Source organism: Dermacentor albipictus, chromosome 1 (genome assembly GCF_038994185.2).
Source record: "Dermacentor albipictus isolate Rhodes 1998 colony chromosome 1, USDA_Dalb.pri_finalv2, whole genome shotgun sequence".
NCBI classification, from domain to species: domain Eukaryota; kingdom Metazoa; phylum Arthropoda; class Arachnida; order Ixodida; family Ixodidae; genus Dermacentor; species Dermacentor albipictus.
In genome coordinates this window covers 79378833-79404098 of record NC_091821.1, presented here as the reverse complement: position 1 = coordinate 79404098, position 25266 = coordinate 79378833, and the positions used below count along the sequence as shown (strand labels likewise).

Here is a 25266-nt window from a genome sequence, read left to right as displayed (position 1 = left end):
AGAGCTACAGTGATGTGAAGGAAGCGCTACTGCGGAAGTACAAATTGTCGCCCGAAGCTTTCCGGCAGAGGTTCCGGTATGCAAAAAAGGGTAAGGAGTCGAATGTTGACTTCGCGTTTCGTCTAAAAGCCGACTTGGTGGAATGGCTGAAGGGCGAAGAGGTTTACGACGACCGCGACAAAATTGTCGAATGCATCGCGTTGGAGCAGTTCTACCGTTGCATTGATGAGGATGTCCGGCTCTGGCTGCAAGATAGGCTAAAGGAGGTTAAGCTAAACAAGGCAGCAGAGTTAGCGGAAGAGTATTACACACGCCGCAGCTTGCACAGCAAGGCAGTGCGCGTAGAAAAAGCTGATAGGAGAGATTGGTTTTCCGGGAAGCCCGACGAACGGAAGGAAATCACGCGTCGCGAGTTTCGGGACGACGAGTCCCTTCCCAAAGAAACTGTAAGGGATGGACAGAATGCATCTCAGAATGATGACGATGGTCCGAAACAGCGAAACGAAATGACGCGTTCTTTTGAAAAACGGAGACCGTTAACCTGCTACAATTGCAAAAAGCAAGGGCACATCGCTGCAAGCTGCCCAGAGAGAATTGCTTTTGCAACGATACAGGAAACTCACAAGAACATACGTCTATTGGAGCCCTATGTGCAGGAAATTAAGGTAAACGGCAAGAAGTGCCGAGCACTGCGGGACTCTGCAGCAACTATGGACGTTGTTCACCCGTCTTTCGTCTCCTTGAGTGATTTTACGGGAGAGTGCGTTAGGATACGGCAAGTGGCCGAGAAGGAGAGTGTCTGTTTACCGATCGCAACGGTTAACATTGAAGGAGAGTTTGGAAAACTTAACACCGAAGCCGCTGTGTCAGCCGCCCTCCCGGAGCAATTTTCCTACCTCTTCTCAAATAGCTCGGAGCAGCTGCTGAGGGATCAGGGCAAATCATTCTTTGCCGACGTGGCGTACATGGCCCCCACGCGATCCAAAGCGCGCCCGCTGTCGAGGGAACTTGGCTTAGCGTCGGTTAGCGAAAGGCGGTGCGGCACACGGACCGATCACGGTAACTTGAGTGGCGAGCAGTCACGGGAGAGGCAGAGCTCGGAGGCTGGCCTAGGCGAGCGGGTCCTGGAGGTGAGTGGGAGTGACGCGTGCAGTGCTAGCCGCGATAGAGACGCGACGCCGCAATTAGGCGACGCGGGCTCCACACTCGCTCCGGTTTCCGCCAGCTGGCAGGAGCAGGCTGCAGTTGAAAGGGAAACTCGGATTCGCGAACAACAGGAAGATTGTTCACTAGCCGATCTGAGGAAGAGCGTCAAACGGGGAGTGAAAAAAAAGGAGGTTTCATTTGGCAAGGAATCTGGCTTATTGTACCGCCGCTACACGGATAAGCAGGGTCGCAAATATAAGCAGCTTCAGATTCCGCGAAAATATCGCCGGGAAAAATGAATGACCTCATTTGCTTCCTCAGAAGTATGTTTTCGGTCCAAAGCGATTTCAAGGGGACCATTCTATTTGTAATTATTATTGCTGATTAATAATTGTTTCTATTTTGGTGTGTTGTTGATTTGAAAACTGATTGTTTGAGCCTTGTGTGCTAGATCGTACACCTGCCTCTTGTTGCAGCGGGAGCAAAAGGGGATAGCGATTAATTAGGTTGATTTGAATTATGGCTTTGTCTGGTGTTTGACGGGAGACAGAGGGCACTTGTTCGTGTTGGGTGTTGCCTTTTGCCGGTCGGTTTTGCAAGCTGCAGAACGACCAAGCGGGACCAGTGGCGAGAAGCAAGGTCTTAGGAACGACCCGAGCGGAGCTGGTCAAGGTGCCTTGGCGACGACGTGGTGAGCAGAGCTCCTGTCCTGGCGAGTCGGACCTGGGCACGTGAGGTTACCTGGCGTCCCGACACTGGACGTGAACTTGGACGAGCCTGACGAACGTGCGCGCCTGGCATCCGAGCCACGTGGAGGCAGCTCGTCTTCCCGGCGCCTTATCTGAGGGCGGGGATGCTGTTGTGCCATTACCACAAGCCCGGATCCCGAATCTGCAAGATGCAGAATCTATCCTGCGAGCGCCATAACTCTCCCTTCACAAGTCAAGATGCTGCGCCTTCGTGCGGGAGAAGCCTCGGCGGAGCAGCGTGTTTTGACGTGTCCGCGTGTGCCCGACGGCCCGGCGCCGCACCTCCCTTGCCTGGAGGTCACCGCGCGCGCGAACTTTGAACCGGGTGGCCAGCGCGGTCGCTGGTTGGACCCCTCGGACGACCGTCGTGTGCTGACTTTGTATTGGGCCGGTTGAGTGACAATGGGCCTCGGGGATTATAAAAGCAGAGACACGCCGCTCGAAAACAGGATCTGCCGACCCCACCGGGAGAGAGTATCGCTCCCGACTGGGGTGAGATGTGAAACGCGTTTTCGCCGGACGTCGTCGTGCGAGAACAGTCGCGTTTGTTGTGAGCACTCGGCCCCAGTGCCGACCCGTTCATGTCCTGTATGATAACCTGTATATAATGTATAAAGTCCCTTTTGTTATTCTCATCGACGCCAGGCTCGGAGTCTTCGCTACCAACGCTCTGTCACGAAACGGGTGACGAGCGCTACGGGACCACAAAGCCGTTATCGTGGTGCAGCGGTTGAAGTTCGTAACACTGCTGGCACCGGTTGGATGTTCGTAACAATGGTACGTATGATGGGGCTCAATTCAATTCGCGGGCGCTAGAGACGACGTAACGTTGACAATGCTGTGAAGAAAAACAGGAAACGTTAGTTGTAAGGTGCAAAACACGTTCAGTTCGTTGCATTCCCCGAAAGCTTTATACATATAGATTGCGCCCGCAGGCAAATGAATATCCGCTTAATTCGCCACGATGGTCATTGAACCGTTCCGTCTCACTAACCTTTCGCTGAAACTTGCCTAAACATACGTGAATGATGCCGTGCAACGAAGACCACTCATAGCATGGTCGGAGCAGCATGTTTTTCACCTGGCGCGCTGTGAAAGATATAGCTTGTAACGAACTTTTAGCACCAAAACGTATTGAAAAGAGAGCAGCTTAAGCACGGGATTCTGTTGCCCTGGCCTACACGAGTGACAGTGGCGTCGTGTTCAGCCTGGACGTCAGCCCTATTCTCTGTCCGTCACGAGGACGCGCATCCGTCCCTCCGTCTGTGGCGACAGGATCCCACTGCGGCGGCATCCTCCCAGGCGTCCGTGCAACCTTATAACGCGCCTCGCTGCCGAGCCTTTCTCGGCGCCACTCTTGTTACGCACCTGTGCAAGGCACATGGCGTCGAGCGCAGGCGGAGGAGAGCCGCCGCCAAGGCCGCCTGGTTCCTCCGCCAGTGCAAGGGCGCCGCGACCGCGATAAGGACAACACGCGCGCGCCCATCTAACGAAACGCAACCCGCTCGCTCAGCTGTTTGGTCGCCGCCGCGTACTGCGAACGCGTCCAGGCGCGTGTGTGGCCCGGGAACTCCGGGACAGAGGAGTCGGGCGGCGGCGTTGGGCGACGACTCTCACTTTCCTCCAAGTGGGGACGACCCGGACGAGGAATAATAGCGGAGAGGAGGCCGCAGGGGGAGGGCGCGTGAAGGAGAGAAGACAGAGACGGCGGCGGGCGCCTTGGTCGCGGCCAGTTATTTCTCAGAAGCGGACCAACGCGAACGGTGCGCGCAGCGGCCGAAACGTCGGCGCACTCCTGCATCGGAGGAGCACACGCTATCCGGCCCGCCGACGCCTTCTTCACCCTGACTGCCTGCTTCTCCGCGCAGCCCGACTAGAGTGGGCGCACCCACGTCGACGTTGCCGTTTCTCCCGTAGAGGCGACTGACAGTCCCGACGCTGCTACCGATCGGCTGCGTATCTACGACTGCACCTGGCTGCGTCGTCGTCGTCTGGCAGCGTCTTTGTGCGCCACACTGGCCGGCGGCTGTTCCGCTCTCGAGACCATTTGTGTGGCGGAGCCCAACTTCAGCCGGTGAGTGCACGCGCTGTCCTGCGCGGTGCGCGACATGCATGACTGCAGCGTACATAGCATTTCCTGGAACGGGCTACATTCTGCAGCTGTATTTAGTGTCTCGTGTCACGTAACACGAAAGAATGGCAGAAACGGCTTTGCGAGAAGGTAAAGCGCTTGGTTTAAAAGTGTCTCACAAGGTGTAGTTTTCGTTGCAAGCTGTACACGTGCAGCCTGCGTCAGCGCGTATGTTTGTCCCCGTCGTGCTTTTCCTGTGCTGACTGCTGGAGTTGCGCTTGCGGTGCTCGTCGTCTACGATGCTTCAACTGGTCGTCAGAAAAAAAAAGTATTCCTTTATTGTATTCATACGAACATTCCGAATGCGCCCGTGACTGCTTACAGGCTACGATCTGGACAGACTCTCTTTTTGAGCCCCGCACGACAACCTCTCACACTCTCGTATACACATCCGCCAGTTCACTATGACATGCCTGAAAGCAGTTTGGCGCGTACAGGATCGTAGCACTGTGGTGCTACGATCTTGGACTGCGCAACCGTCGTGGTGTCTCGGGTGTCTTTGTTATAACGACGGCTGGACTGTGACATGTTTCAATCACATTGTTATTATGGGTGGAAAAAATGCTTTCTTCACTGCAACGCGGCGTAACTATGCTCTGCGTAATCTCGCTTCCGAGGCTTTATCTGGATTGGTCACGTGCGACTATCGAGTGTCCTTATTATTTTTTTTTTCCTCGTGAGGTTTTGTGTGCGCTCAGTAATGCTCTGGGCTGAACAGCTGGAACTGTATGGCACGAACGTGTTGTTCTCCGGCAAGACTGGCGACCCGGGTGGAAGTCGTTTCTTTACCGTTTTTTTTTTTTATACTTCTTCACCAGCATATTCATTACCCGAGAGCCCGCTGTGTCACCCATGGCCCCCAGGAGAACAAAGCTGCCGCTCTACGCCGGCGGTGCTTGTATTACACACTCCGCTCAAGACGAGGAACCGTCCATTGTCTGCAAATGCAGGCAATTCCTCGTGCCCTCGACGGGCAGGGAAAAATCAAGACTCTATACTCTTTCTTACGGGCTCAACGATGGGGAAAGCTGCCATTCCTTCTCGGCTATCCGGAAGCGTCTAAGAAGAAGAAAGCAAAATGAAATTCGGCCAGGGAGCACAGAAGCCAAGCGTGAACGGGCCGCTGCCAATTCCGCACTTATTCCTTATTCTTCCCTCCGCGCGTACGCTGCGTGCCGCACTGCGTATGCTGTGTCGCGAACAGTGATCGACGACCATTCTGTAAGCTTACGTGCCGTCATTTGTATCTGCTGCAAAAAAAAAGGAAAGGGCCTGTCACGTTCTGTTTTTTTTTTCTTCCTTTCTTCGTCGTATATCGCTGATTTCCTTCGCCTTTTGTCTCTGTGCCTACAGAATAGACTGGAAAAAGCACGGCTTCCCAGACACGGAGCAGGAAGAGCGCTGGTTCGTGCGTGCGTGTGTGTGTCCGCGATGTTGTTGTTCCTGCTGCCGCGTGATGCATACGGTTGTTGATGATGATGGTCGGCGACGTACCGGTTGTGTAATTGCCTCTCGCGCGCAGATTGTTTTCCCGAGACCGCGCGGGGCCTGGTACGGGCGGGCGTCCGTGTCGCTATACGTGGGCTTCTTCACTTTCTCCGGCACCAGCGGCGCTTAATACGGAGATCCTGTTGGCAAACGATCAAAACGCGCCCGAGCCTCTGTAGATCTTATTCCTCTGTCCATACCACCTGGGACGGACAGCCCGTTCGAGACCATCGCTGAATGTGCGGGTCGCAGCAAAGATGCTTGCAAAGCACTTCGAGAGAGAGAGAGATAGGAATGGTGGTAATAATAATAATGGACAAATAATGAAAACACAGCATGTGGCCCTTTGGCTTGATTAGGTAATGCGTGCCCACAGTGTATATAGTTACGTCATTGAGGCGAGCGCGCGACTGCGATGGCCATCGGCGAGCATGCAACACTGAGCTTAATGGATGTATCCGAGAGAAACGCGAAGACGCCTTTTATTTTCATTTTCCTCGTTGTGCGACCCGCCTGCATGGTCACAAAAATACACAAAGAGTTGTTTGAAGGTCGTGCCAACGACGATAAGGATATATATGAGGCACCGTAGAAGAGTTGTTCAGGTGAATCCCCCCTCCCTCACTACCATTTTTTTTCTTGTTCTTGATTGTGGCGGTAGCGACTGTAGCTATGTATTTCGTTCCCAGAAGCGTCTTAGCGCAGGCGCGCACACTGCTGCAATTTGCTCTTTCGTCGAACGCTGCTGCTGCTGCTGGAACGAAAATTACGAGCCCGTAATTGCTCTAAGGTATATTTTGTCATTGCGTATAAAAAAAATAAAAAGGGGGAGGGGGCCTTATTATTTGCGTGAAAAGAGACGCGCATTTTATAGGGTAAAAAGTCAAGTAAGTCACGTTTGATGCATGGTTATGCGTTCAGCTTCGAAGGCAATGAACAAATGGAAAACGACAACAGCGCTAACAGCGCCTTGAAGGGCCCCTCACCAGGCCACATAGAAAATTTTGGTTATATACGCTGGAAATTGTTACGTGCCCTGCAAGGAGTAATCTACCACAAGAAATTTTCAAGTCGGTTCATTAATTGCAGATACAGAAATATTTGAAGTGCTGCGAACCCGCTAGCGAAATTCCTTCCCTGCGTTCTCCCATACCGGAACCGGATAATCGCGTGACGAATACGTCACGGACACCGCCTTCCTCCTCCCCCCCTCTCTCTCTCTTCTCGTTTTACAGCGGAGCTGTTTATGCGGACCCTGTGCAGTCGTTGTCGGACTTCGCTAAAACTATCATCATCAGCAATGCTTCGAGCGTCTTCTTCCACAGCCGGCTCCGTTGCCGCTCGTCATTCCAGCGTAGAATTTCACTTCTCTTCTGACGTCGTAATGGCGAGGCCGCATTTACGGGGGTATGTGCCATTTCTTAAGGGGGTATGAGCCATTCATTGTCTTACGTGACGGAAAGATAAAATTTTGAAGCAATTTAATTTTGAAGAATCGCAAGCTGCAATGCCGGACGGATTCTGCTGACCACGCCACGGAGCGAACTCGAGACATCGAACGCAAGTGACAACGGCGGACTGCGGGCATGCCGTCGCAGACGTCCTTCTCTCCGTTGCAGCCGAACGTGTGTGTAACCTCGTTAAGAAACACAAAGACGCCAATCGTCAAAGTAATCCAACCAATCGTCAAAACGATTGCAGCGCCAGCATCCACTGGGGTGGGCCTTGCGCCCAATATACGGAGCTTTGGATTAGTGGTTCTGCACATTCCATACCAGCTACAACTATGGGAAGACCACGAGTCGTGCTTACTCCTGAGGAAGAAGCTGCCTACCGCGAGCGTCATGAGAGTTGGCTCGTGAACGTGCTCGTGGTCGTAAGCCCGATCCCGAGCTGCGCGCTAGAGATGCCGAGTTTAAACGGCAGCGCCGGGAGAATTGCTAAGGGGGGCTACTTTGAAAAACTCGGCAGGGAGATAAAAACGAATGCGAAGGCATTCTGGCAATAGCTGAAAGGCTACGGAGCTGATCCATCGGGCATCACCGAAATTGTCTTTATTAATGAGAAGTTATTAGATGGCATTGAAAAAGCTACTTGTCTAAATAAATACTTTCGTTCGGTATATTTGCCAAAACACAGCTATATTACTTCACCATGCACAAGTTTCGTTCCGACTATGCAATCAGTAGGGCTAAATGTGAATGGAATCAAGGCATTACTAAACAAAAATAACGATAATAAGGTAAATGGACCATACGGCATTTATCCTCGAATTCTAAAGCAAGCATTCTAAAGCTGAACCAATTTCCCTATACCTCTACGTACTCTTCACCAAGTCTTTATCTTCGGGTACCCTCCGGGATGACTGGAAAATTGAACATGTCGTCCCCATTCATAAAGGTGGGTAAAAAAAAAGATGTAAATAACCTTAGGCTCATTTCACTTACGTCCATACCATGTAAATTATTAGAACATATTTTATATGAAGACATAATAACACATTTACTGACAAACAACGTACTGGCTTCACAACAACATGGGTTCCTTAAGGGTCTATCTTGCCACAACACTAGTGACTGAATTTTATCATGACCTTGTATCTCATATCGACATCGGCGGACAAATTGATTGCCTTTTCCTGGACTTTCAAAAGGCGTTTGATGCTGTTTCACACTCTTTGCTTTTAGAAAAACTAGCATCACTAAATATTGACCACACAGTTCTAGCTTGGATCGAAAACTGTATATCGTTCCGCCGACAGTGCGCAGTATTAAATGGCAAGAGATCCATTTTCGTAGATATCACATCGGGTGTCCCACAGGGCTCAGTTTTGGGACCACTTTTATTTTTAATTTATATAAATGACATTTGTTCAGTAATTAGTTCTAGTATATGGTTGTTTGACGATGAGTGCCTCTTATATAGGAAAATTAGAAAAGATGACGTTGCCCTGTTGCAAAGTGACTTGTCATGTGTTCTTAAATGGTGTTCAAGATAGAAAATTAACTTAAATACTAAAAGATGCGTTCATGTTACTTTTACGCGTAAAAAACATAGGCTAACCTCTGAGTATGTCATCAGCAATAACACAGTGAAACAAAAATTACACTATAAATACTTAGGTGGGGCATTCTCAGCCGATCGTTCATTGAATGCTCACGTTGATACAGTGGCTGCTAAGGCCACCAGGACCTTAAACTTTATACGGCGAAATCTGAGACACGCGCCGCCATGTTCGAAATCAACTGCTTGCCTAACATACGTTCGACCAATGCTCGAATATGCTTGTGCCCTGTGGGGCCATTGGCAAAAAACACTAAGTGATAAACTTGAAAAAATACAGAACAGAACAGCAAGGTTTGTCTTATGCCGGCACTCGAGAAACCGATAGCTGTACCAATATGAAAAATGAAATCGCACGGGAAATTCATTGCTCTCGTCTAAAAAAAATTGCGTCTGAAACTCCTTTATCAAATATTTCATGGTAAAACCGGTATTCGAAATTAAATATACTTACACAGGCCTCATTATGTCTCTGCACGTACTGATAATCGTTCCAAGATTTTAGAATACCGCACTAGAACTAATATGTATGCTGATTCATTTTTTTTTGTTCGTTCCATTAGCGAATGGAATCGCCTATCAAGTCAACAAGTGTGCTGTGTCAGTGAAAACGCGTTTTTTTTTTTTTTCGACATTGTAACCCCCCTGCTATAGCGCCTTCGGGCTGAGCAAGGTAATCATTGAAGAAAGAATAAAAGCCGACCCCGAGCTGCGCGCCCGAGAAGCCGAAGCTCAAGGGCAGCGCAACACAGCTTCGCTGTTCGACCATCTTCACGTACTGGAAGGGGCGGTGATTTTTTTTTCGCTGAGTGGCGCACTTACAGTGACGGTCACGCGCGCGAGCTGTTGCATTTGTTTTGTTTCGCGCACCGGACGATCTCGCACGCTCTGCACGAGAACACCTGATTAGCGGTGTAAGTCAGTGCAACAATCACAAGCACTGAGGCAGGCTTGAGAGGATGAAAGAGCATGGTCGCGGCGCTGGACCACGGTAGAAAGTGACATAGTTTCGTTCTCTGCGCGCGTGACTGCACGACGTGGGAACAAGCAGACGAAACGGAAATACATCTCTCTTGCTACGGCACGAAGTAAAACAAAAACACGCAGACATTCAGTTTGTATGTTTGTATTATTTCTCTAAAATTTTATTTGTCTATTGAAGCATCATATTAAGCAAATAACTGATGTTGCCTCGAATAATAAATACCGAAGTCACGTGCTACCATGAGCGACGTCACATATCAAAAATAACGTACAGCGCGAAGGACAATGACAGCGATCATGAATTATGAATTACCAACTAGCCCAAGCAACCACCCTAGTTCGACGTCACAGCACTGTCATGTACCTATAGGCGCACTTGCGCGATAGACGTCGGCTCTTCGGCTGGGTGCGCGGGGCCAGCGAGAAGGGCAAATGGTTTGAAATGTATGCTCTTTCCGCGGAGCGCAGAGACGTATAATAGCAGACACGATCGTTAGCGCGCACTGTATGCACTGCGTTTGTCTCAGCTCAAAGCGGCCCAACCTGGTCAGGAGCCTTTTAAAGGGCCGCGGCCATCTGATCACGCAACCTGCTTATTGTAGCGCCCGCCTTGCGCTGTTCGCGTTTACGAAATCAGTGTTATATATATGCGGAAGTTAACACCCAGACTCGTATAATTCTTCTACTCGGATGGGCGTTCTTGTTGTTTCGTGGTGTCGGCCATCGTTTCGCGGTGCGACATGTGACCGGCACAAGCGCGCCGAATTTTCGAGCCGTAATTTACAAATAAAATCAACGAGACGTGAAAGAGACACGCCAGAGACGGCCTGTGGCGTGTACCTACGCGTGCAATTATTTGTTGCTAACGGCTTGTGGCCTGAGAGTCGAACGATTAAAAACAGAACATAAAACTCTTGATGTCACTCGTCTGCGACAATCTACTGCCTTTTTTTACGGCGAATGACCCGCATTGCGTGGATTATACGCGCAAATAATCGCCAATTGTCATCCGCTAACCTGAACGTGGAAGAGCTGCTGGCATCCCATGACGAGAAATTATACGCCATCTTCGCAACGCGGAACATATAAAAACTGTATGGCTTTCGGGGGATCTGGTAAAGTCTCCATGGAGTCGACCCGCCCTGATGGCTCAGTCGTTTCGCCGCTGAGCGCGAGGTCGCGGGTTCGATGCCGGCCGCGTTGGCCGCATTCCGACGGGGGCACAATGGAAGAATGTTCGTGTACTGTTCCTTGAGTGCGCGTTACCGAACCATAGGTGGTCAAAATTACTCCGGAGTACAACACTACGGCGTGCCTCATAATCATATCCTGGTCTCGGCACGTGAAACGTCAGAATTCCAGTTTAAATATAGGGAGTGGGAAAGAAGGAAGGATATCGATTTGCCATCTGTACCACGTACAAAAAGCATGGCGTCCTCCTCCAAGTATACCGACGGCCTTCCATAAAAAATAAATAACAATAAAAAAGTAAAAATAATGTGCGCAATCTAGCTATGCAAATGTTTGCAATGGTTTACGATAGCCGAATCAACACGTGTGGTACACCGATGTGTTCCAGCATCCTTAGCGTGTTTTTGTTCGGCCAGTTTTTCACCTGCTCTGGTCGTTCAACAAGCGCAACAACTCGACCGTACGGCTGCTTGCCCGCGCATGCTTCTCGCTCCATATACTTCAGTTGGGAAAACAATGGCGCCGGCTAATCGAAGCGAGTAATCCATCGCTCCCGTTGCGAGACGCGCGCCTCTCGCGAGGAACAAACAAACATCGCGGTGGGGGAGCAGCGGAGGACCGCCCGCGATGCGTCCGCGCCTGAGTATTGTCCGCACGAGTGGAGAGGGGGTGCATTGTTTGGAAAAGGAAGCTGCATGTGTGCATTACGGCTCTAATGACCGCCACTTGGCGCGCTGCCACCAACCGGCCCATCATTCGGCGGCCGTTCATAATTGATTTGTCTCCGTGTCGTTCGTCTTCATTTCGGTCGCAATGTGGGGTGCGCGCGGCGAGTGCTAATGAAAGGCTCCGTTCGGTGCGCCCGGTCGAACTGCGCGGCGGCTCCCGTGCATACGCTTCTGGTTTGCTTCGAAGGGAGCTCCACGCGAACTGTCGAGGCGACCGCGTGCACGTAGACGATCCACATCAACACGGAACCGGGACGCCCCCTATACCACTCATTCGAACTCGCACGCACACACAAGCACCCAACGGGTTCGTAGTGAAAGGCTACCGCAAGCAAAATAAAGAGCGGTGGGTCACGCCACTTGGCTGTATAGAGAGATGGGGAGGAGAGAGTGTGTTTGCCTCGTCATACACCTATAGCATGCTACGCTACAGATGACAAGCGTGATGGATGTAATGGTACACTCATACATGGCGCACACGTATACACAGCATTCACATCCAAAACTTGGCGGAGCCAAGAGATGGGACATGAGATTTGCTTGCGGATTTTCCGAGTTTGGTCATGGACATTGTAGATTTGAATTAGCTTTGCAGTAACAGTTTGGTGTAAGCGTTGAGTGAGAACTCAGGTCAACGTCGCGCCGAACCTACATGTGCTCCCGCAGATCCAGACTCTTTTCGCACCTAGTATATGTATGGCTCCGCGCTGAACGGATCAAAGCCTAGGTGACTTGGCGTAGGACTGATGCTCTTGCTGACGCAGTGGAGTAAGCACATTATGGCTTTTTTTAGAGCACCATATGAATAAATTTGACCGAGACAGGTGCTCATGTAGGTATGAAAAATAACATTTTCAGAACGGCGAACATTCGTGAAAACTAAGCTTCAATGCAGATTTCTTGTTTATAGATATTGCAGTGGAAACAGTAGGATTAATTTTATTTTGATCCAGCAGCCTTTGTATTCGCGACGAATCTCCTTGGAGTCCAAAGTCGACCGAATTTTCTTTGACAGCCTTTGCGTGTACCGCGCATAATCGTAGTTTGTTTTGTTTCCTAATGTTTTCACCTGCAACCGGCAGTTTATATAGATACGCCTTCCTGAACAGTTTTTTGCACGATTGTTTCTACAACATGTACCTACTGGTAAACAGTAAACGAGCGAGGTCTTATAAAATGAACGCGGTGATAGATATGCTGCAGCCGTCTGCCGTCTATTCCAGTATAGCTTTGCCTGCCAGCCTGCTCATTGTCTTAAACGCTGACCCGTACCTAACACAGAAATAACGAGGCGTACCTTCACGCAAGGACTGCCCTTGAGGTTGCCCACACGTGCAGAGACCGAGCGGCTACAAAGCTCTAGCTCTCTCTGGAATTACGTGACGCGCATTCAATGCCGTACGCATCCGTGGATGCATGGGTGTGGTTGGAGCGATACCATCTCGTGAGCACGAGATGAAAGAAGGACGCGATGGACAGTACGTCAATTACTAAGGGATCTTTTGTTTCACAACGAAGGCAAAGGCGCGGGAGAAGAAAGCGTTAACTCATGCAGCATGAGGGCCGCAATAAGCACCGAGAACGTTCGTTTCCTAATGAAACGGAAAGCTGCGCTGCACAATTTGTTCTACTCCGTGTCTTTGTCTTCTTTCTCTTCTCTTTAATTTTTTTCAATGTTTCCTTCGCAAGGAAAGCAACGCCACCTCAAGGATGCATACGTTGAAAACACAAGGCCAGGCTAATTAAGGTATAGACAAAGGGCACTTTTATACACTATACTGCCCAGTTACGTGCACATTTGACGAGCGTTGTACGTCCGCAAACATTGCACTGTCCTTTCGAGGATTGTGTACGTAGAGGGTTCGCTATTAGTAGTTCAACGCAATCTGTAACGAGTACTGTACATCCCGCTCACTTCCGCGCCATTCAGTCATGCACCACGGTGCCGTTTCGGCTCTGTCTTATGCACGATTCCTTGGGCGAAGCCGCATTTAGGACCTACGTTTCAATCATAGTAAGCCTTTGTGCACGCACATTCGTCGTCTTGGTTGCTACGTGCCTCTTTTGAATGTCGCATGCCTGCTGACTAGAAGAATGTACGTGCATAAACGCATGGCTGAACGCACATTGTCGATGCGCAGTGTACCTGCTCCGCAGAGGCGCACACGAGGCGTCTATGTACGAAGCAAAGCGTGTCGCCCGACAAAGGTCTGCGGGCGCCGTCATGAAGCGAGAGACTAACAAAGGGTGGACACGTCCTGTCTGCGGACTAAGGACGCCGTCGACGCCTGATGAGCACGGGTCACGCATTTCGTTCTCGTTCTGCGCACAGGCATGCTGGAGGAGCTACGTACTGGATCCAATTCTGAGCTTTCGACCCATGTGACCTCTCCCCTAATATATATATATATAGACGAGCGCAGGTGATTTTGCCATCCCATCCCTACACTGTCCGCCCTTTAAAATCAAGTTGACTTTCCTAAAGTAAATTCGAGCTTTTGTAGCCTTGTAGCCTTCACCACGGATAGATGCGCCCGATATGCGTACATTTCGGAAAGTAGTGAGGTATTGCAGGGAAGACACCCTTGCCGCTCTTGAAAGAGATCTGGGCACAACGTCGCCGTTCCAAGCATGCCGGAGGTTTAGAAGGCAAAGATTAATGTGACGATTCAGCGACAGAGGGAATGATCTGAAATTCTTGAAAATTATCTGTTCCCTCGCGAGGTTTCGAGATTTCAGCGGCCCGCTGTGAGAGGCGTCAGGCTAACAGTAAAGAGAAAACGCAGTCTATAGTTGCGACTTCTGTCGTACCGTCGCTCATTGGATGTCATTGGTCTAACTGACCGCACAGTCATAGGTATAACGTAGCGTCAAGGTCACTTCTAGAGGTATTCACGTTGAGGGTGAACAGACGGCGAAGCCGACTTCCCTGCATGCGGCCATGCTATGCGACGAAATAAGTAGAGCGAGAGAAACTATATCAACGATGCGGGGGCTGCCCGCAGGTCGCCTCACGAGCCCTGCGAGGAACTTGTTCCGGTGCCGCGCCTGCAAGCAGCACAACTGTGCAGGAAGTTCCGTGCAGCACAAACACCGCGGTTATCACATCGCCTTTCGTCAATTTTATTCACTTAATTAAGCGGGCAGAGTTCTGTCTCCTCAAACAGCCAATTGTATCGTTAGTCGCGTGAATGGATGACCGTTACATCATACACGCATCTCTTGCGCCTGTCGAACGGTACCCGCCTTATAGTACGTGCCGCACTTCTGCACTTCAAGTGCGTCGTCTGTAGCTGAGCAGAAGGCGAACAAGAGGCCGGTCCACTAGCGGCTCCTTCCTCGTACATAATGGCTCATTGTCCGGCCGGCCTCAACGGCGACTTCCGTTTCACGCCCGCCTGCGCATGCCGCCTATATGCCATACCGTCGTATGAGGGCACTATTTATATCTTCATCAACCGCTACGAGGCGGTGGTGGACAGGGCGTTCAGGTCTTGACTTCGATTTCCGGTCGTACCAATTGCGTTTATATTGGGACAAAATCGACCAAATGGAAGTGGTTCGAACTGGAGCGAGGTGCAGAAAAAAACGAGAAACGGGCCCTGCAACCCCGAGTCTACGAATGCCCTAAGCAGTAACAGGCCTGAAAACGATCACGTGTGGCAGCTTGTTCCGCATCGCTCCTGGCGTTGTTGTCTCTCTGGCACAGCCGTTACAGGCACGAACATGTTTTCGTGGAGCTACTCCGTGGACAAGTCTCAGCGTTCTCGATGCAATGCGACGGCCTCGGGTCTTCGCCCAGGGAGTTGAGCTTGTGCGGAGGTTCATACTGTGTTCGCATGCATATATGTGTGTACGCTATCTGCATTTCACGTCACGTGTACTTCTCTGATTAGCCTCACACCTGCGTCTCTGCTCGGCGCCGCTCCTTGTTAACAGCCCACGAGGTCTCTTGTGCTGCCTCTGCCACTGCGCCTGCTGCACCTCCGCTCGTCTGACTCTGCCGGCTCACGCCGTCACACGAGTCTTTTGCGCTTTGCTAATTATGCCTCGGTTAAACGCCAATTCCAAACGTAATCAGGCGCCTTCCGATTGCCCTGCTAATCCCCGTGCATGCCTCATACCCCTTGTGCGCTTTCAGGATGCTCGAGCGTGATTTGACAGAGATAGCCGATTTCGTATAGAGAGCAGTAAAATATTGCTGGGGAGGGAGTTATAGTTCTGCATCGGAGGATCGTATAGTTGCGACTTATATATAGGTCAATAATATATTTCTCGGTCATATGCTTCTGCCAAGACAAGAATGATATCAATTATTCTTGCTGAAATCGGAGCTTTGCGCGGCAACCATGCAGCATGCAAGGTTTAAGACATGCACATACGTTTGTACATATAGCAACACACTATTTACTTCGTCACGCCTTCACAAAGAAACGCCTTCGTTCGCGCGACTAGGTTTTTCTCATTACTGTAAGTTTGATCTCGTGTATCTCGCTCGGTCATGTGCATGAATTACTAAATATACCAAAGTGCTCAACTTATAATCGGGAACTTATGTCTTTCAAATATAACGACGAGTGGTGGCTCTTGAGCTGGCTTCGCCAACCGCAGAGAAGGATATCTGCACACAGCGGTTCGTTTTTACTCACGATGCTAAATGTCACTGAGTATAAGTACCAAGTTCTAGAAGGATATTAGCGCTATTGTAACTAAAATCCCGCATTAATTATTATCTGGATTATGCTACACTATATGACACCGACTACTACCACAGCGTCCATAACGTGCTTTAAACACGTTATAGGGCGTATGGCTTCGCTCATGCCAGTGTTAACAACGAAGGAAAACTTTGCAGCTGTATATTGTGGCTTTTTGGCGACGACACACGCCGTCACCTGTACCGAGCGTCCTTTTCCACGATGTATTTCTGTGGCCGGATTTTAAATTCATTTTCTCCCATTATAAATGTTCGATTAACACTGTGATGTGCTTTCAGTGCGTGATCTGTACGGCAACCGCGAGTGGTCGCCCGATTTTCTTATGCGCTTGTCTTGACTGCGAACGGCTTTGTAAGTCGACGCCAAGCAACTGGGCTTGAATTCATAGGCAAAAACGACTCGTACAGTTGTATTCGTAATTGAATGACATCACACTCAAGGCGCCGACCGATTACGAAGTCGCTACAGAGAGATTAAGTTCACGAGCAGCACCCACGGCTGATCGCGGAAAAGTCGTGCCTCCGTAGCGCTGTCATTTATCGTGCCACTCATGCCTCGATGAAGACACGTGACGTGACGCAGCGTCGTCCGTTCCGCCACATGTGGACAGTGTCCGAAAGTTGGTACTCGTGCCCCGAGTACTGAAACGTCCCACGCCATGCGCATACCACATACCCAGCGTGCGCACTGAACGTCCTTGCGCGGGCGCGCGCTCACTCACTGCTGTGCTTCGCGGCGACGAACAAACTGCCCTGTTGCCTCGCGCCGTTCCTGTATGGCAACACGGCGTGTTCTTCCCTGGGCATGGAGCGTGGGGCAGAATACAAAATGGTTGCCGGGCGTTGTCGCGCGAGTCGCGCAAACAAACGCGCCTCTCTCGGCGAATTCGCGCGTGGTTGTCTCTGGGCGCAGGTCTTCTCCCTCGTCGCTTTCATGGGAGCCGCCGAGTCACCTTCGGAGACGAATGGCGAGAAGAAGTTGGCGTGCCCCGCAGGGCCACGCCACGCATGAGGATGCCGCGCGCGACGCAGCTGTCGCGAATAACATGTGCCCCATGCCACGCGAAGAGACGCGCGGCGATGGATTCTCGACCGCCCTCGCCAGGTCGGTCACCAGGGTTCAAGGCTTTCTTCTCTTCTTGGAACTCGCGGCTGACTCCGATGCGCGTCGCGCCTAGTCCGAGCAGACGCGCTATAAATTTGCCGCAGCATACGGCAGTTGCAAGAACAAAATAAGAAATAGCAAGAAACGAAAGAAAGCGAGTATATCTATCTCGGAAGCAGAAGACGGCGGTCGTCGGGAATAAAAGCGCAAAACGGGAAAAGAAGGGGAGGAATGGTGTGACGATCCGTAACGAGCGGGTCAGTAGGCACTTCCCAAGCGATTCGTCGAAATTTCAACGTCGCGCGCGGAATTTGCATTCGGGCTGAGTTGAAGCACTCTCATCTCGGAACCGTGCGTGCCTTGAACGGAAAGAGAAAACGGACAAAAACCTTTTGACATTGCGCCGTCTCTTTCTGGGACCCGCGTGTTTGCTGGCATATATCTCCGTCAGGAGTTGCCATGCCGTCGCTGCGTCTCAACTTTATTTATTTACTTGTCTTCGAATAAACATGTCCTATTTACATCACGTGACATTCCACTCTGTGCACTGAGATTAATTGCTCTTCTGTTCGCCGCGTTGCAGTTTAAAACTGCCAAACTTTGCACAATATTTACACTGATCGTGGGAATGTGTTGCTTGTACTACAACGCTATGTAGCTACCGGGCGCACCTACATAAATAAACCCTGCTTACTATCTGAAATTGACACAAAAGATGTCATTGTTTCAAGGCTGTACGAATGTTGTGCGCCGCGTTCTATCGTATCCGCAGCGCTGTTCAAGTTGTCCCATAAAAGAGTGCGCAAGACTTTTACTACAAGTCCTCTCTCAACGAGCGGGGACTAATTACCGCCAATGCATGGCGTGACTTGGACAACATGCGAGAAAACATTGTTTATCTGCAGGGAAATCATAATCATTCCCCATTATCTTCATCACCATTACCGTCACCGTCTCGGAAATCTAGTATTCGTTTATAGAGTACCTTCCAAAGCCAAAAAAAAAAAAAAGCCGGGGACAACTTGTGCAGGCGACGGGCGCACTCTCAGCGAAGTTTGTGGTCACTTGCATGTGCGATGGCGGATTCACCTCACTGAGCACAATATGAAGGCGATATAGTGTATGTAAGATAAAGGCACGATTTCATCTGTCGCTGAGCGTATCCCCGATGTGCTGGCAGCGCTCGGGTACCGTCCCACGCATGCACGGCGAAGGGTTCAAGCGAGCGTTGCGGAAAAACCCCAGGGCCGCCTTCGATAGCCGATAGTGCGCAGCATGCGACCAGAGGTCAGAGAACTGCGCTCTCCTCTCCGGGCCGGAGGCAGCCCTCGGGCTGGTGGCGGCCATTGCCCACGGGCGACTACGTTCGCTGTAGCTGTGCACCAAACCAGACTTCTCTGACCGAGCCAGTTTGTCGCGTTTCCGCATCGCGACGACAAGCCGGCGCACCGCGTTGGGGCTGGTTTTCGATACGCCCGAGCCGGCAGCAGACCGTTAAAGACGAAGGCGCCAGAGCGATCGGCTGCTTTCTTTCTTCGTTCCGCGGCGAAGCTGGCGTGAAGTCATCCTATGCGGTCGTTACTGACGGTAGAAAAAATAAAAGAAAGAAAAGTAATGAAACGCTATACGGCATTATCCTCCGGCTCGTTTCCTATTGAATATTTTAACCGATGCCGTCATCTCTGGCTTTTTTTTTTTTAATACCGGAGCTTTCTACGACTGTTTCGCTCAACCCCGCTAAGAGTGGGAAAAAAGAAACGAGGGAGGGGAGGGGGTACGGAGGGGGGGGGGGGATATACAGCCGTGTTTTGAGCTGCACGAGCTAGTTAGCTAATTGCCATCGCTATGCAACGATGAGAGAATATTCTCACAAACGGCCTGTTGCTTTTCAGAATTGCCGTTCTACGCTGACAATGTACACCGGGGATTTCAGTGATGACTGAGTAATTAATAAGAAACACGAAAACAGAGATTAAGTTGTCGTTTTTCTTTCGAAAACACATTCGCGCCGGCGGACATCAGAAATTGTGCGATAATCACTAATAAGCTTTAATAATCTCTAGTTAATGAATTAACCTTTTGAATAGTTACTTTAGGGAACATGAGGCCTGAGAACATTTAGGGAACATGAGGCGGACTCGAGGCCTGTCAGTGCTAAAGGAATACGAAGTGAATTGTAATATCGACACCGTGTATCAATATGTCCATCCGCAAAGCTTCTGTCAAATGCATTGGCGTTTCATTTTCCCCACAAAGAGTTCCTTATGTGCACTGCGTTGCTAAACTACGTGGGACACCGGTAGATAATGTGGTACTTTTTTCAGAACGGATATCTCATAATTGGCTCAGAATTCCAACCAGCCGGATGTGGCTCGAACACTGACGGTCTTCAGTTGTGCGATTGCTATGCTTTCTAAAGTAAATAAACAAAACTTAACTTACTTAGCAATGTTTAGCATGCTCAACCAGTTAACGAGTGATTATCGCATCACCCACGATGTCCACCATCTTGAATAATTTGTCGCAGAAAAAAGTAACCTATTGGTTTCTCATGCATAGTGCTTACGATTTATCTTAGAGAAAGAGAATGAGAGTAATGATAGCTGAAGGTCTCAGCCCTGCTATGCAGGACATCCTACTTCAGATGAGATGTTTGAAGGGCTATGAAACCAATAAAAGCAAAAAAAACTAGAAATAAATAAATGAAACCCGGAATAACTTACTTGGCGCTCTTTGATCATGATTTGCCCTTGCACTATAAAACCCCACATATCGTCATCATCATCACCACCATCACCACCACCACCGCCATCATCATCATCATCATCATCATCCAGATAGGCTACTTAAAGCCTTCGCTGAAACGTCCCGTGTGCATAACTATGATATATGGTCTTGCAGTCAATTCTGGCCTGGAAGAGGCAGCTACGCGGAAAAGATACAAAACACATATTGCAGCTAGAATGCGTCTTTGGTATGTGTGCAGACGCACTTTGCAGACGTTTTTGACCTGATCGAATGGACTGCGTTCGCGACGCGAGTAAGCTACAGTGATCTGTAGAACTGAATTTCTGTTCGTTGGTGTACCACAGTGAAGGCAACAACGAGGAGAGTAAGACAGGTTGCACAGTCGTTAGATCTTTAGTAGTGTACACACGTCGTATCTGTGGTACAGTGACGACTAATTGCTAGCTCAAGGGCTTTAAGGAAAGCTTGGTGGTCCTCGTAGGCGTTCGATAAATACAACTACATGTTCCGACAAGTCTCACAGCTATTAGAACAAAAAATAAGCTTAGAGAAGAAAAGACATGCTGTTAGCGCGCACATTTCCGAGAGTTCTCATGGATTCGCTAAGGGAAGCTAAGTGAGAGAAATGTATACATATCAATCTACTTTGCGTTTACGCAACGGTATGAAGTAAAACCACAAAAAAACGCGGTATTTGACGCCCCCTATTAGCGTCTGTACGCACCAACACTTTCATTGGCCGCATAGCCAAACAGATGACGTCGACAGCTCCGCAATAAGGACGTCACTCATTCGAGGTGCTGCACACTGCGCCATTCACGCCGTGCTGCAATGCGCGCCAGTATGCGCGCACCGTATAATGCGAGCGTCTTTCGTGAGCTGTCGATCGGTCATCGTTCCCGCCTTTTCACTCTCCGTTTGCCAGCGGTGACTGCGCGCGTCACAGCGACTGCGCATACTGTAACGGGACGGGTCAAGGGAACGCCGGAGACGCGCGCGAGGACGCCGCGGGGGAGCCCGTATCCGGCCTTTATACGCGCAGAGCCGCACGGCACGCGGTGCTTGCACAAAAGCTGGGCGCGCAGGACGCCGTTGCGACAGCAGCTGTGTTGCGGCAGAGCGACCGACGATGCATCCCGGATGGTGTGCGCTGTGTGCCAGTATCACTGCCAGCGTCGCAAGGCCTCTGCGCGTAGGGCAAGGCGTTCACCTTTAGAGGGTAAACATTGACCATGTTTGACCATTGACCATGTTGAGCACGCTCCAATTTCAGGGCACCTGTATTCTGCGTAGGTTCTCCTAGCATATATTTAGGGGAATCTACAAAGGCTACAGCATCAGGAAAGAAGGCGACGATTGTGGTATTAACATTATCCGGAGCGCGTTATGCGTGACGAATGCTTGCATGGGTAGGTGGTGTGTGTAGAGTGGCTCCTGCGTGTTATGCGCAACTTTTTTACTCAGTTTTTTTTTTTTTATATTTGTGCCCTCTCAGCCGTCTTCGTAGTAAAAGAAAGATTCAGTTGCAGCTTAACTCTCGTCCTATTTTTTTCTTCCTTGTCATTTGCGCCACTACATTGCATTCCCAATCGACGCACAAACTAGCCCCCCCCCTCCCCCTCCCCCCCCCCCGGTCTTGGTTAAGGCTGTTACTATAGGTATATTTTGGCTGGCGTTGAACAATTCCAGTTGCTGCTGCAAGTAACCAGAGATAGGTCTTAACACCAGTAGTACCGCGCTCGTGGCTCAAAAACACGAGTTAGTGCAAAGGTAAATTATCCCGTTTAAGGAAAAGGGGGAAAGGAGGCAGGCATAATACGCAGGAACATCGAGTGGAAGAGATTATAGGGCTGGCCACAAATTCTTTTGTACGGCTCTTTTACTGTACCTATCGACAAACTTTAAACGTCTCCTTTTTTGTGGATTAGTATAATGTTGGCGTTTTTCTAGTTCTCTTGGACCCTTGAAGTCGTGAGACATTTCTTATAAAAAACCGCAAGCTTTTCAAGCATGACATCTCCTCCAACTTTGGTTAAATCGACTGTTATTCCATATTTTCCTGCCGCCTTTCCTCGTTTCATGTCTTCTAAGGCCCTTCTAACTTCATCGCAAGCTATAGAAAGAGCCTCTGTAACCTGTTCATTATTATTTTCACTGGAGGTATACTGGCTGCTCTGGGTTTTATACCAATCGACAAACTAAAACTGCAGCTTTAAATATGCAGCAACGTTCACCTTAAACTCACTTCGTCTTTCCCGCACTACATGCCTTCTGAGTGTAATGTTTGGTTCATGAGTGGCCCTGAATGTAACCCTGAATGCACACTGTGATTCGGTACTTTAGGGCCTGCAGTGAAAACTAGCGGCACACCCTGTTTAAGGATCGTAAGTCACACTTGGCATCTCTCTCTCTCTCTCTCTCTCTCTCTCTCTCTCTCTCTCTCTCTCTCTCTCTCTCGTTTTCCTATTCTGACTGTTTTCCTTCCCCGGGCTTAGCGTAGGGTAGCCAACCGGACACTTTATTGCCTTAGCACTCCTGCTTACTCTCTCTCTCTCTCTCTCTCTATCTATCTATCTATCTATCTATCTATCTATCTATCTATCTATCTATCTATCTATCTATCTATCTATCTATCTATCTATCTATCTATCTATCTATCTATCTATCTCTTGGCTTTCGGGGGAGTATTTCTAAAGTTACTTGTTAGTTTTTGGTCAGCGAGATGTTCAAGCCACTCCTGACCTCCATCTGCCGCCATAATTTTGTCTTACTTACAGACTCACTCACTTAACGTGGGATTCGAAGAGAACGCGTTTGTGCCCTTATTTTGTTCACTCAGCGCGAACGTGACAGCACAAGAAGAACGTGGCTTAAGTGGATCTGTGCAGCTGCGATACCACAGGATTTGCGTAAGGTCATGGGTCCTTATTTACGCGTGAAGGACTTCAATAAAAACGCATAGTTCGAAGACGCCCTCTTCTCAACCAATCCTTGGAATGAATCTACTGCATGCGACAATGCAGCTATAGTGCACGTGCCGTAACTTACGCTTTCAAGCATTCAGGCAGCGTCAAGACGGATTGCACGTTGACTAAAGTGGCAACATACTGCATCCAATGAGGGCGCTTCCAATCATCCACATGCACGGGTCCCTTCCCCGGCTCTGCTCCCCCTATCTTGGATGTCTGCGCGGCCGGCACCTCACGGGTCCTTCCGTGTGCACATGACGCTACCGCCGGATGTTGTCGGTGTGGGCGCAGAAAGACTGAGAGGGTCAAGGGAATATTTGTCATGGGGTGGCCGACCGACTCAAACCAGATACCACGAGAAACAAGACCCCTCATCTCCTCCCGCCCTTTCCATCCCGCCTGTCTGTCGTTGCACCTCGACTCCCAGACGCATTGACGAGGCGCACTGCGGAGGAAAGCACACACGCGCGAGGAGGCATTCCACCTTGCGACAACATGTAAAAGGGGCGGGTATTGGGAGTGTTGAGCCGAACGTCGTTGCTTCATGGGCGCTGCTGTTCTCTGCGGGGCCATGCGGCTCGCGAAACGACGACGACCGCGCGCGCGCGGTTATGTGCGTTTTGGACGGGCGGATGTTTACCCTGCTGGTGGCGTAACTGGCGGGCTGCGCACGCCCCATTCGCCCCTTTCCCGCCACTTCGTCGCCTCGTCCCAGACGGTGCATACGCCGCTTACCTTTCGCTTTCGTCTTCACTCTTGCGCGCGATCCGGTTAGTGAGCCGTTGGCCTCTGTGTGCCGTCACTTGCGAGTCCTTCGCGCCTTTGATATGCACATATGCACGTGACAGCGTCGCGAAAGAAGTCGAAAACGAAGTGGATGCAAACCATTATGGAACTTCCGCGCGTTGGCGAGATCAGGCGCAACCTCGTAACCGAAAGTGTTACCGCATTCAGCAAGGCCTCGAATGCACGGAAGCAACGTGAAAGGTGCGCTTTCATGTCTTCGCAGTCGGCGGTACTACCGTGAGCTCCTTACTGTTTGTTTTTCAACAAAAATAAAAAAACGGTCCTCTTATAGTCTCAACTGTGTCGCCACCATTGTTGTTCGTGGTACTGTATTTCATCTGGTAATGTCCTATATCGCTTGCACAGAAGCCATGTCAACGGACCTCCACGGCGACGCCACATTACTGCGATATGTTCTTACATGTTTAGTGAATCATGCATTTCCACGGTTTTGAAATAAGTGAAATGTCATAGACTTGGCTCACAGCGTGACGGCAGTCTTATACTCGTAATTACATGCCAGGGGAATCTCCACAGCTTTCCAGGGGCTCTCTTGTGCATGCGTGCACTCGTCGGACAGTCTCTTTATGTATATACGTATTATGTAGGCTTGCACGATGCCGTTGAATTTGCGGTGGGCCAGAATTCAACGCAAAACACAATATGTGAGCAGTTTACAGCCTCACTGGAAACGCTAACGCTTCTCGTGTTTGTGCAACGCGCATCACCTGAACGACCTCTGGCGCACGCTTAGTGGCGCTAACGCGGCATGGAGACAATGGTGCTGGCGCCGCGAAATCTTGGCGCAGAAATGTGGGCCTTGGCCACTGCGTGTGCCGCACCACGCGAGGAAGCGGCGATGAATGGTGCGGTCAGCGGAGTGCGCGGAGCCTTCGCCGTGAATTGGCTAACACGCGCGCGTCCGTGCGAGCCATGTGCTTTCGACACTCCCGGTGCGGCCTGCAGTCAAAGCGCACGCGACGCTCACGTGGCGATCCGCTTGAATCTGTGTAGTGGACTCAATGCGGCACTGCGTGTTCTGTATACGAGGGGCAAAAATGCAAATAAACAATACCTTCACTCTGGAGGCACACAGTCACAGCGCGCAAAGCCACAGCAAAGTTACAGCAAGCAAGGACGAAGCTTCAGAAGAACTTCACATTGGCCTCGTTGGTGTTTACTGCATATCATATTGACCGCTGTTTATGTGTTCTCTCCCTCTGTCCCCGTCTTTATTTGCGGTCAATATGATGTGCGATATGAAGGACGAAGCCTTTGCGCGTCGTATAAGGACGCACGTTTGTCTCGTCTTTGTTTGATGCATGCATGCAGGAGACACGTGGCATGACGTGTATCTGCATGTCCCTATAGTAGACACCACTTGTGAGACTGTTCAACGTACGAAATTGAGGGTCTCGCCCTGTCATCTAAGTGCGGTCTCGCACTTAGATGACAGGCCTT

At 50.2% G+C, this 25266-nt stretch overlaps 1 protein-coding gene across 3 annotated transcripts in view; it reads left to right on the top strand.

Moving 5' to 3' along the window:
* Positions 1 to 25266, top strand: part of LOC135915086 (Ig-like and fibronectin type-III domain-containing protein 2) — a 241259-nt gene that overhangs the window by 144742 nt on the left and 71251 nt on the right. The window contains exon 1 of one of the 3 annotated variants that reach the window (XM_065448072.2): positions 3425 to 3969. The exons of the other annotated variants lie outside the window; for them this stretch is intronic. The gene's annotated coding sequence lies outside the window, so the exon portion shown is untranslated. Of the gene's footprint in view, positions 1 to 3424; positions 3970 to 25266 lie in introns of those variants that run through there. 3 annotated transcript variants of the gene reach the window in all.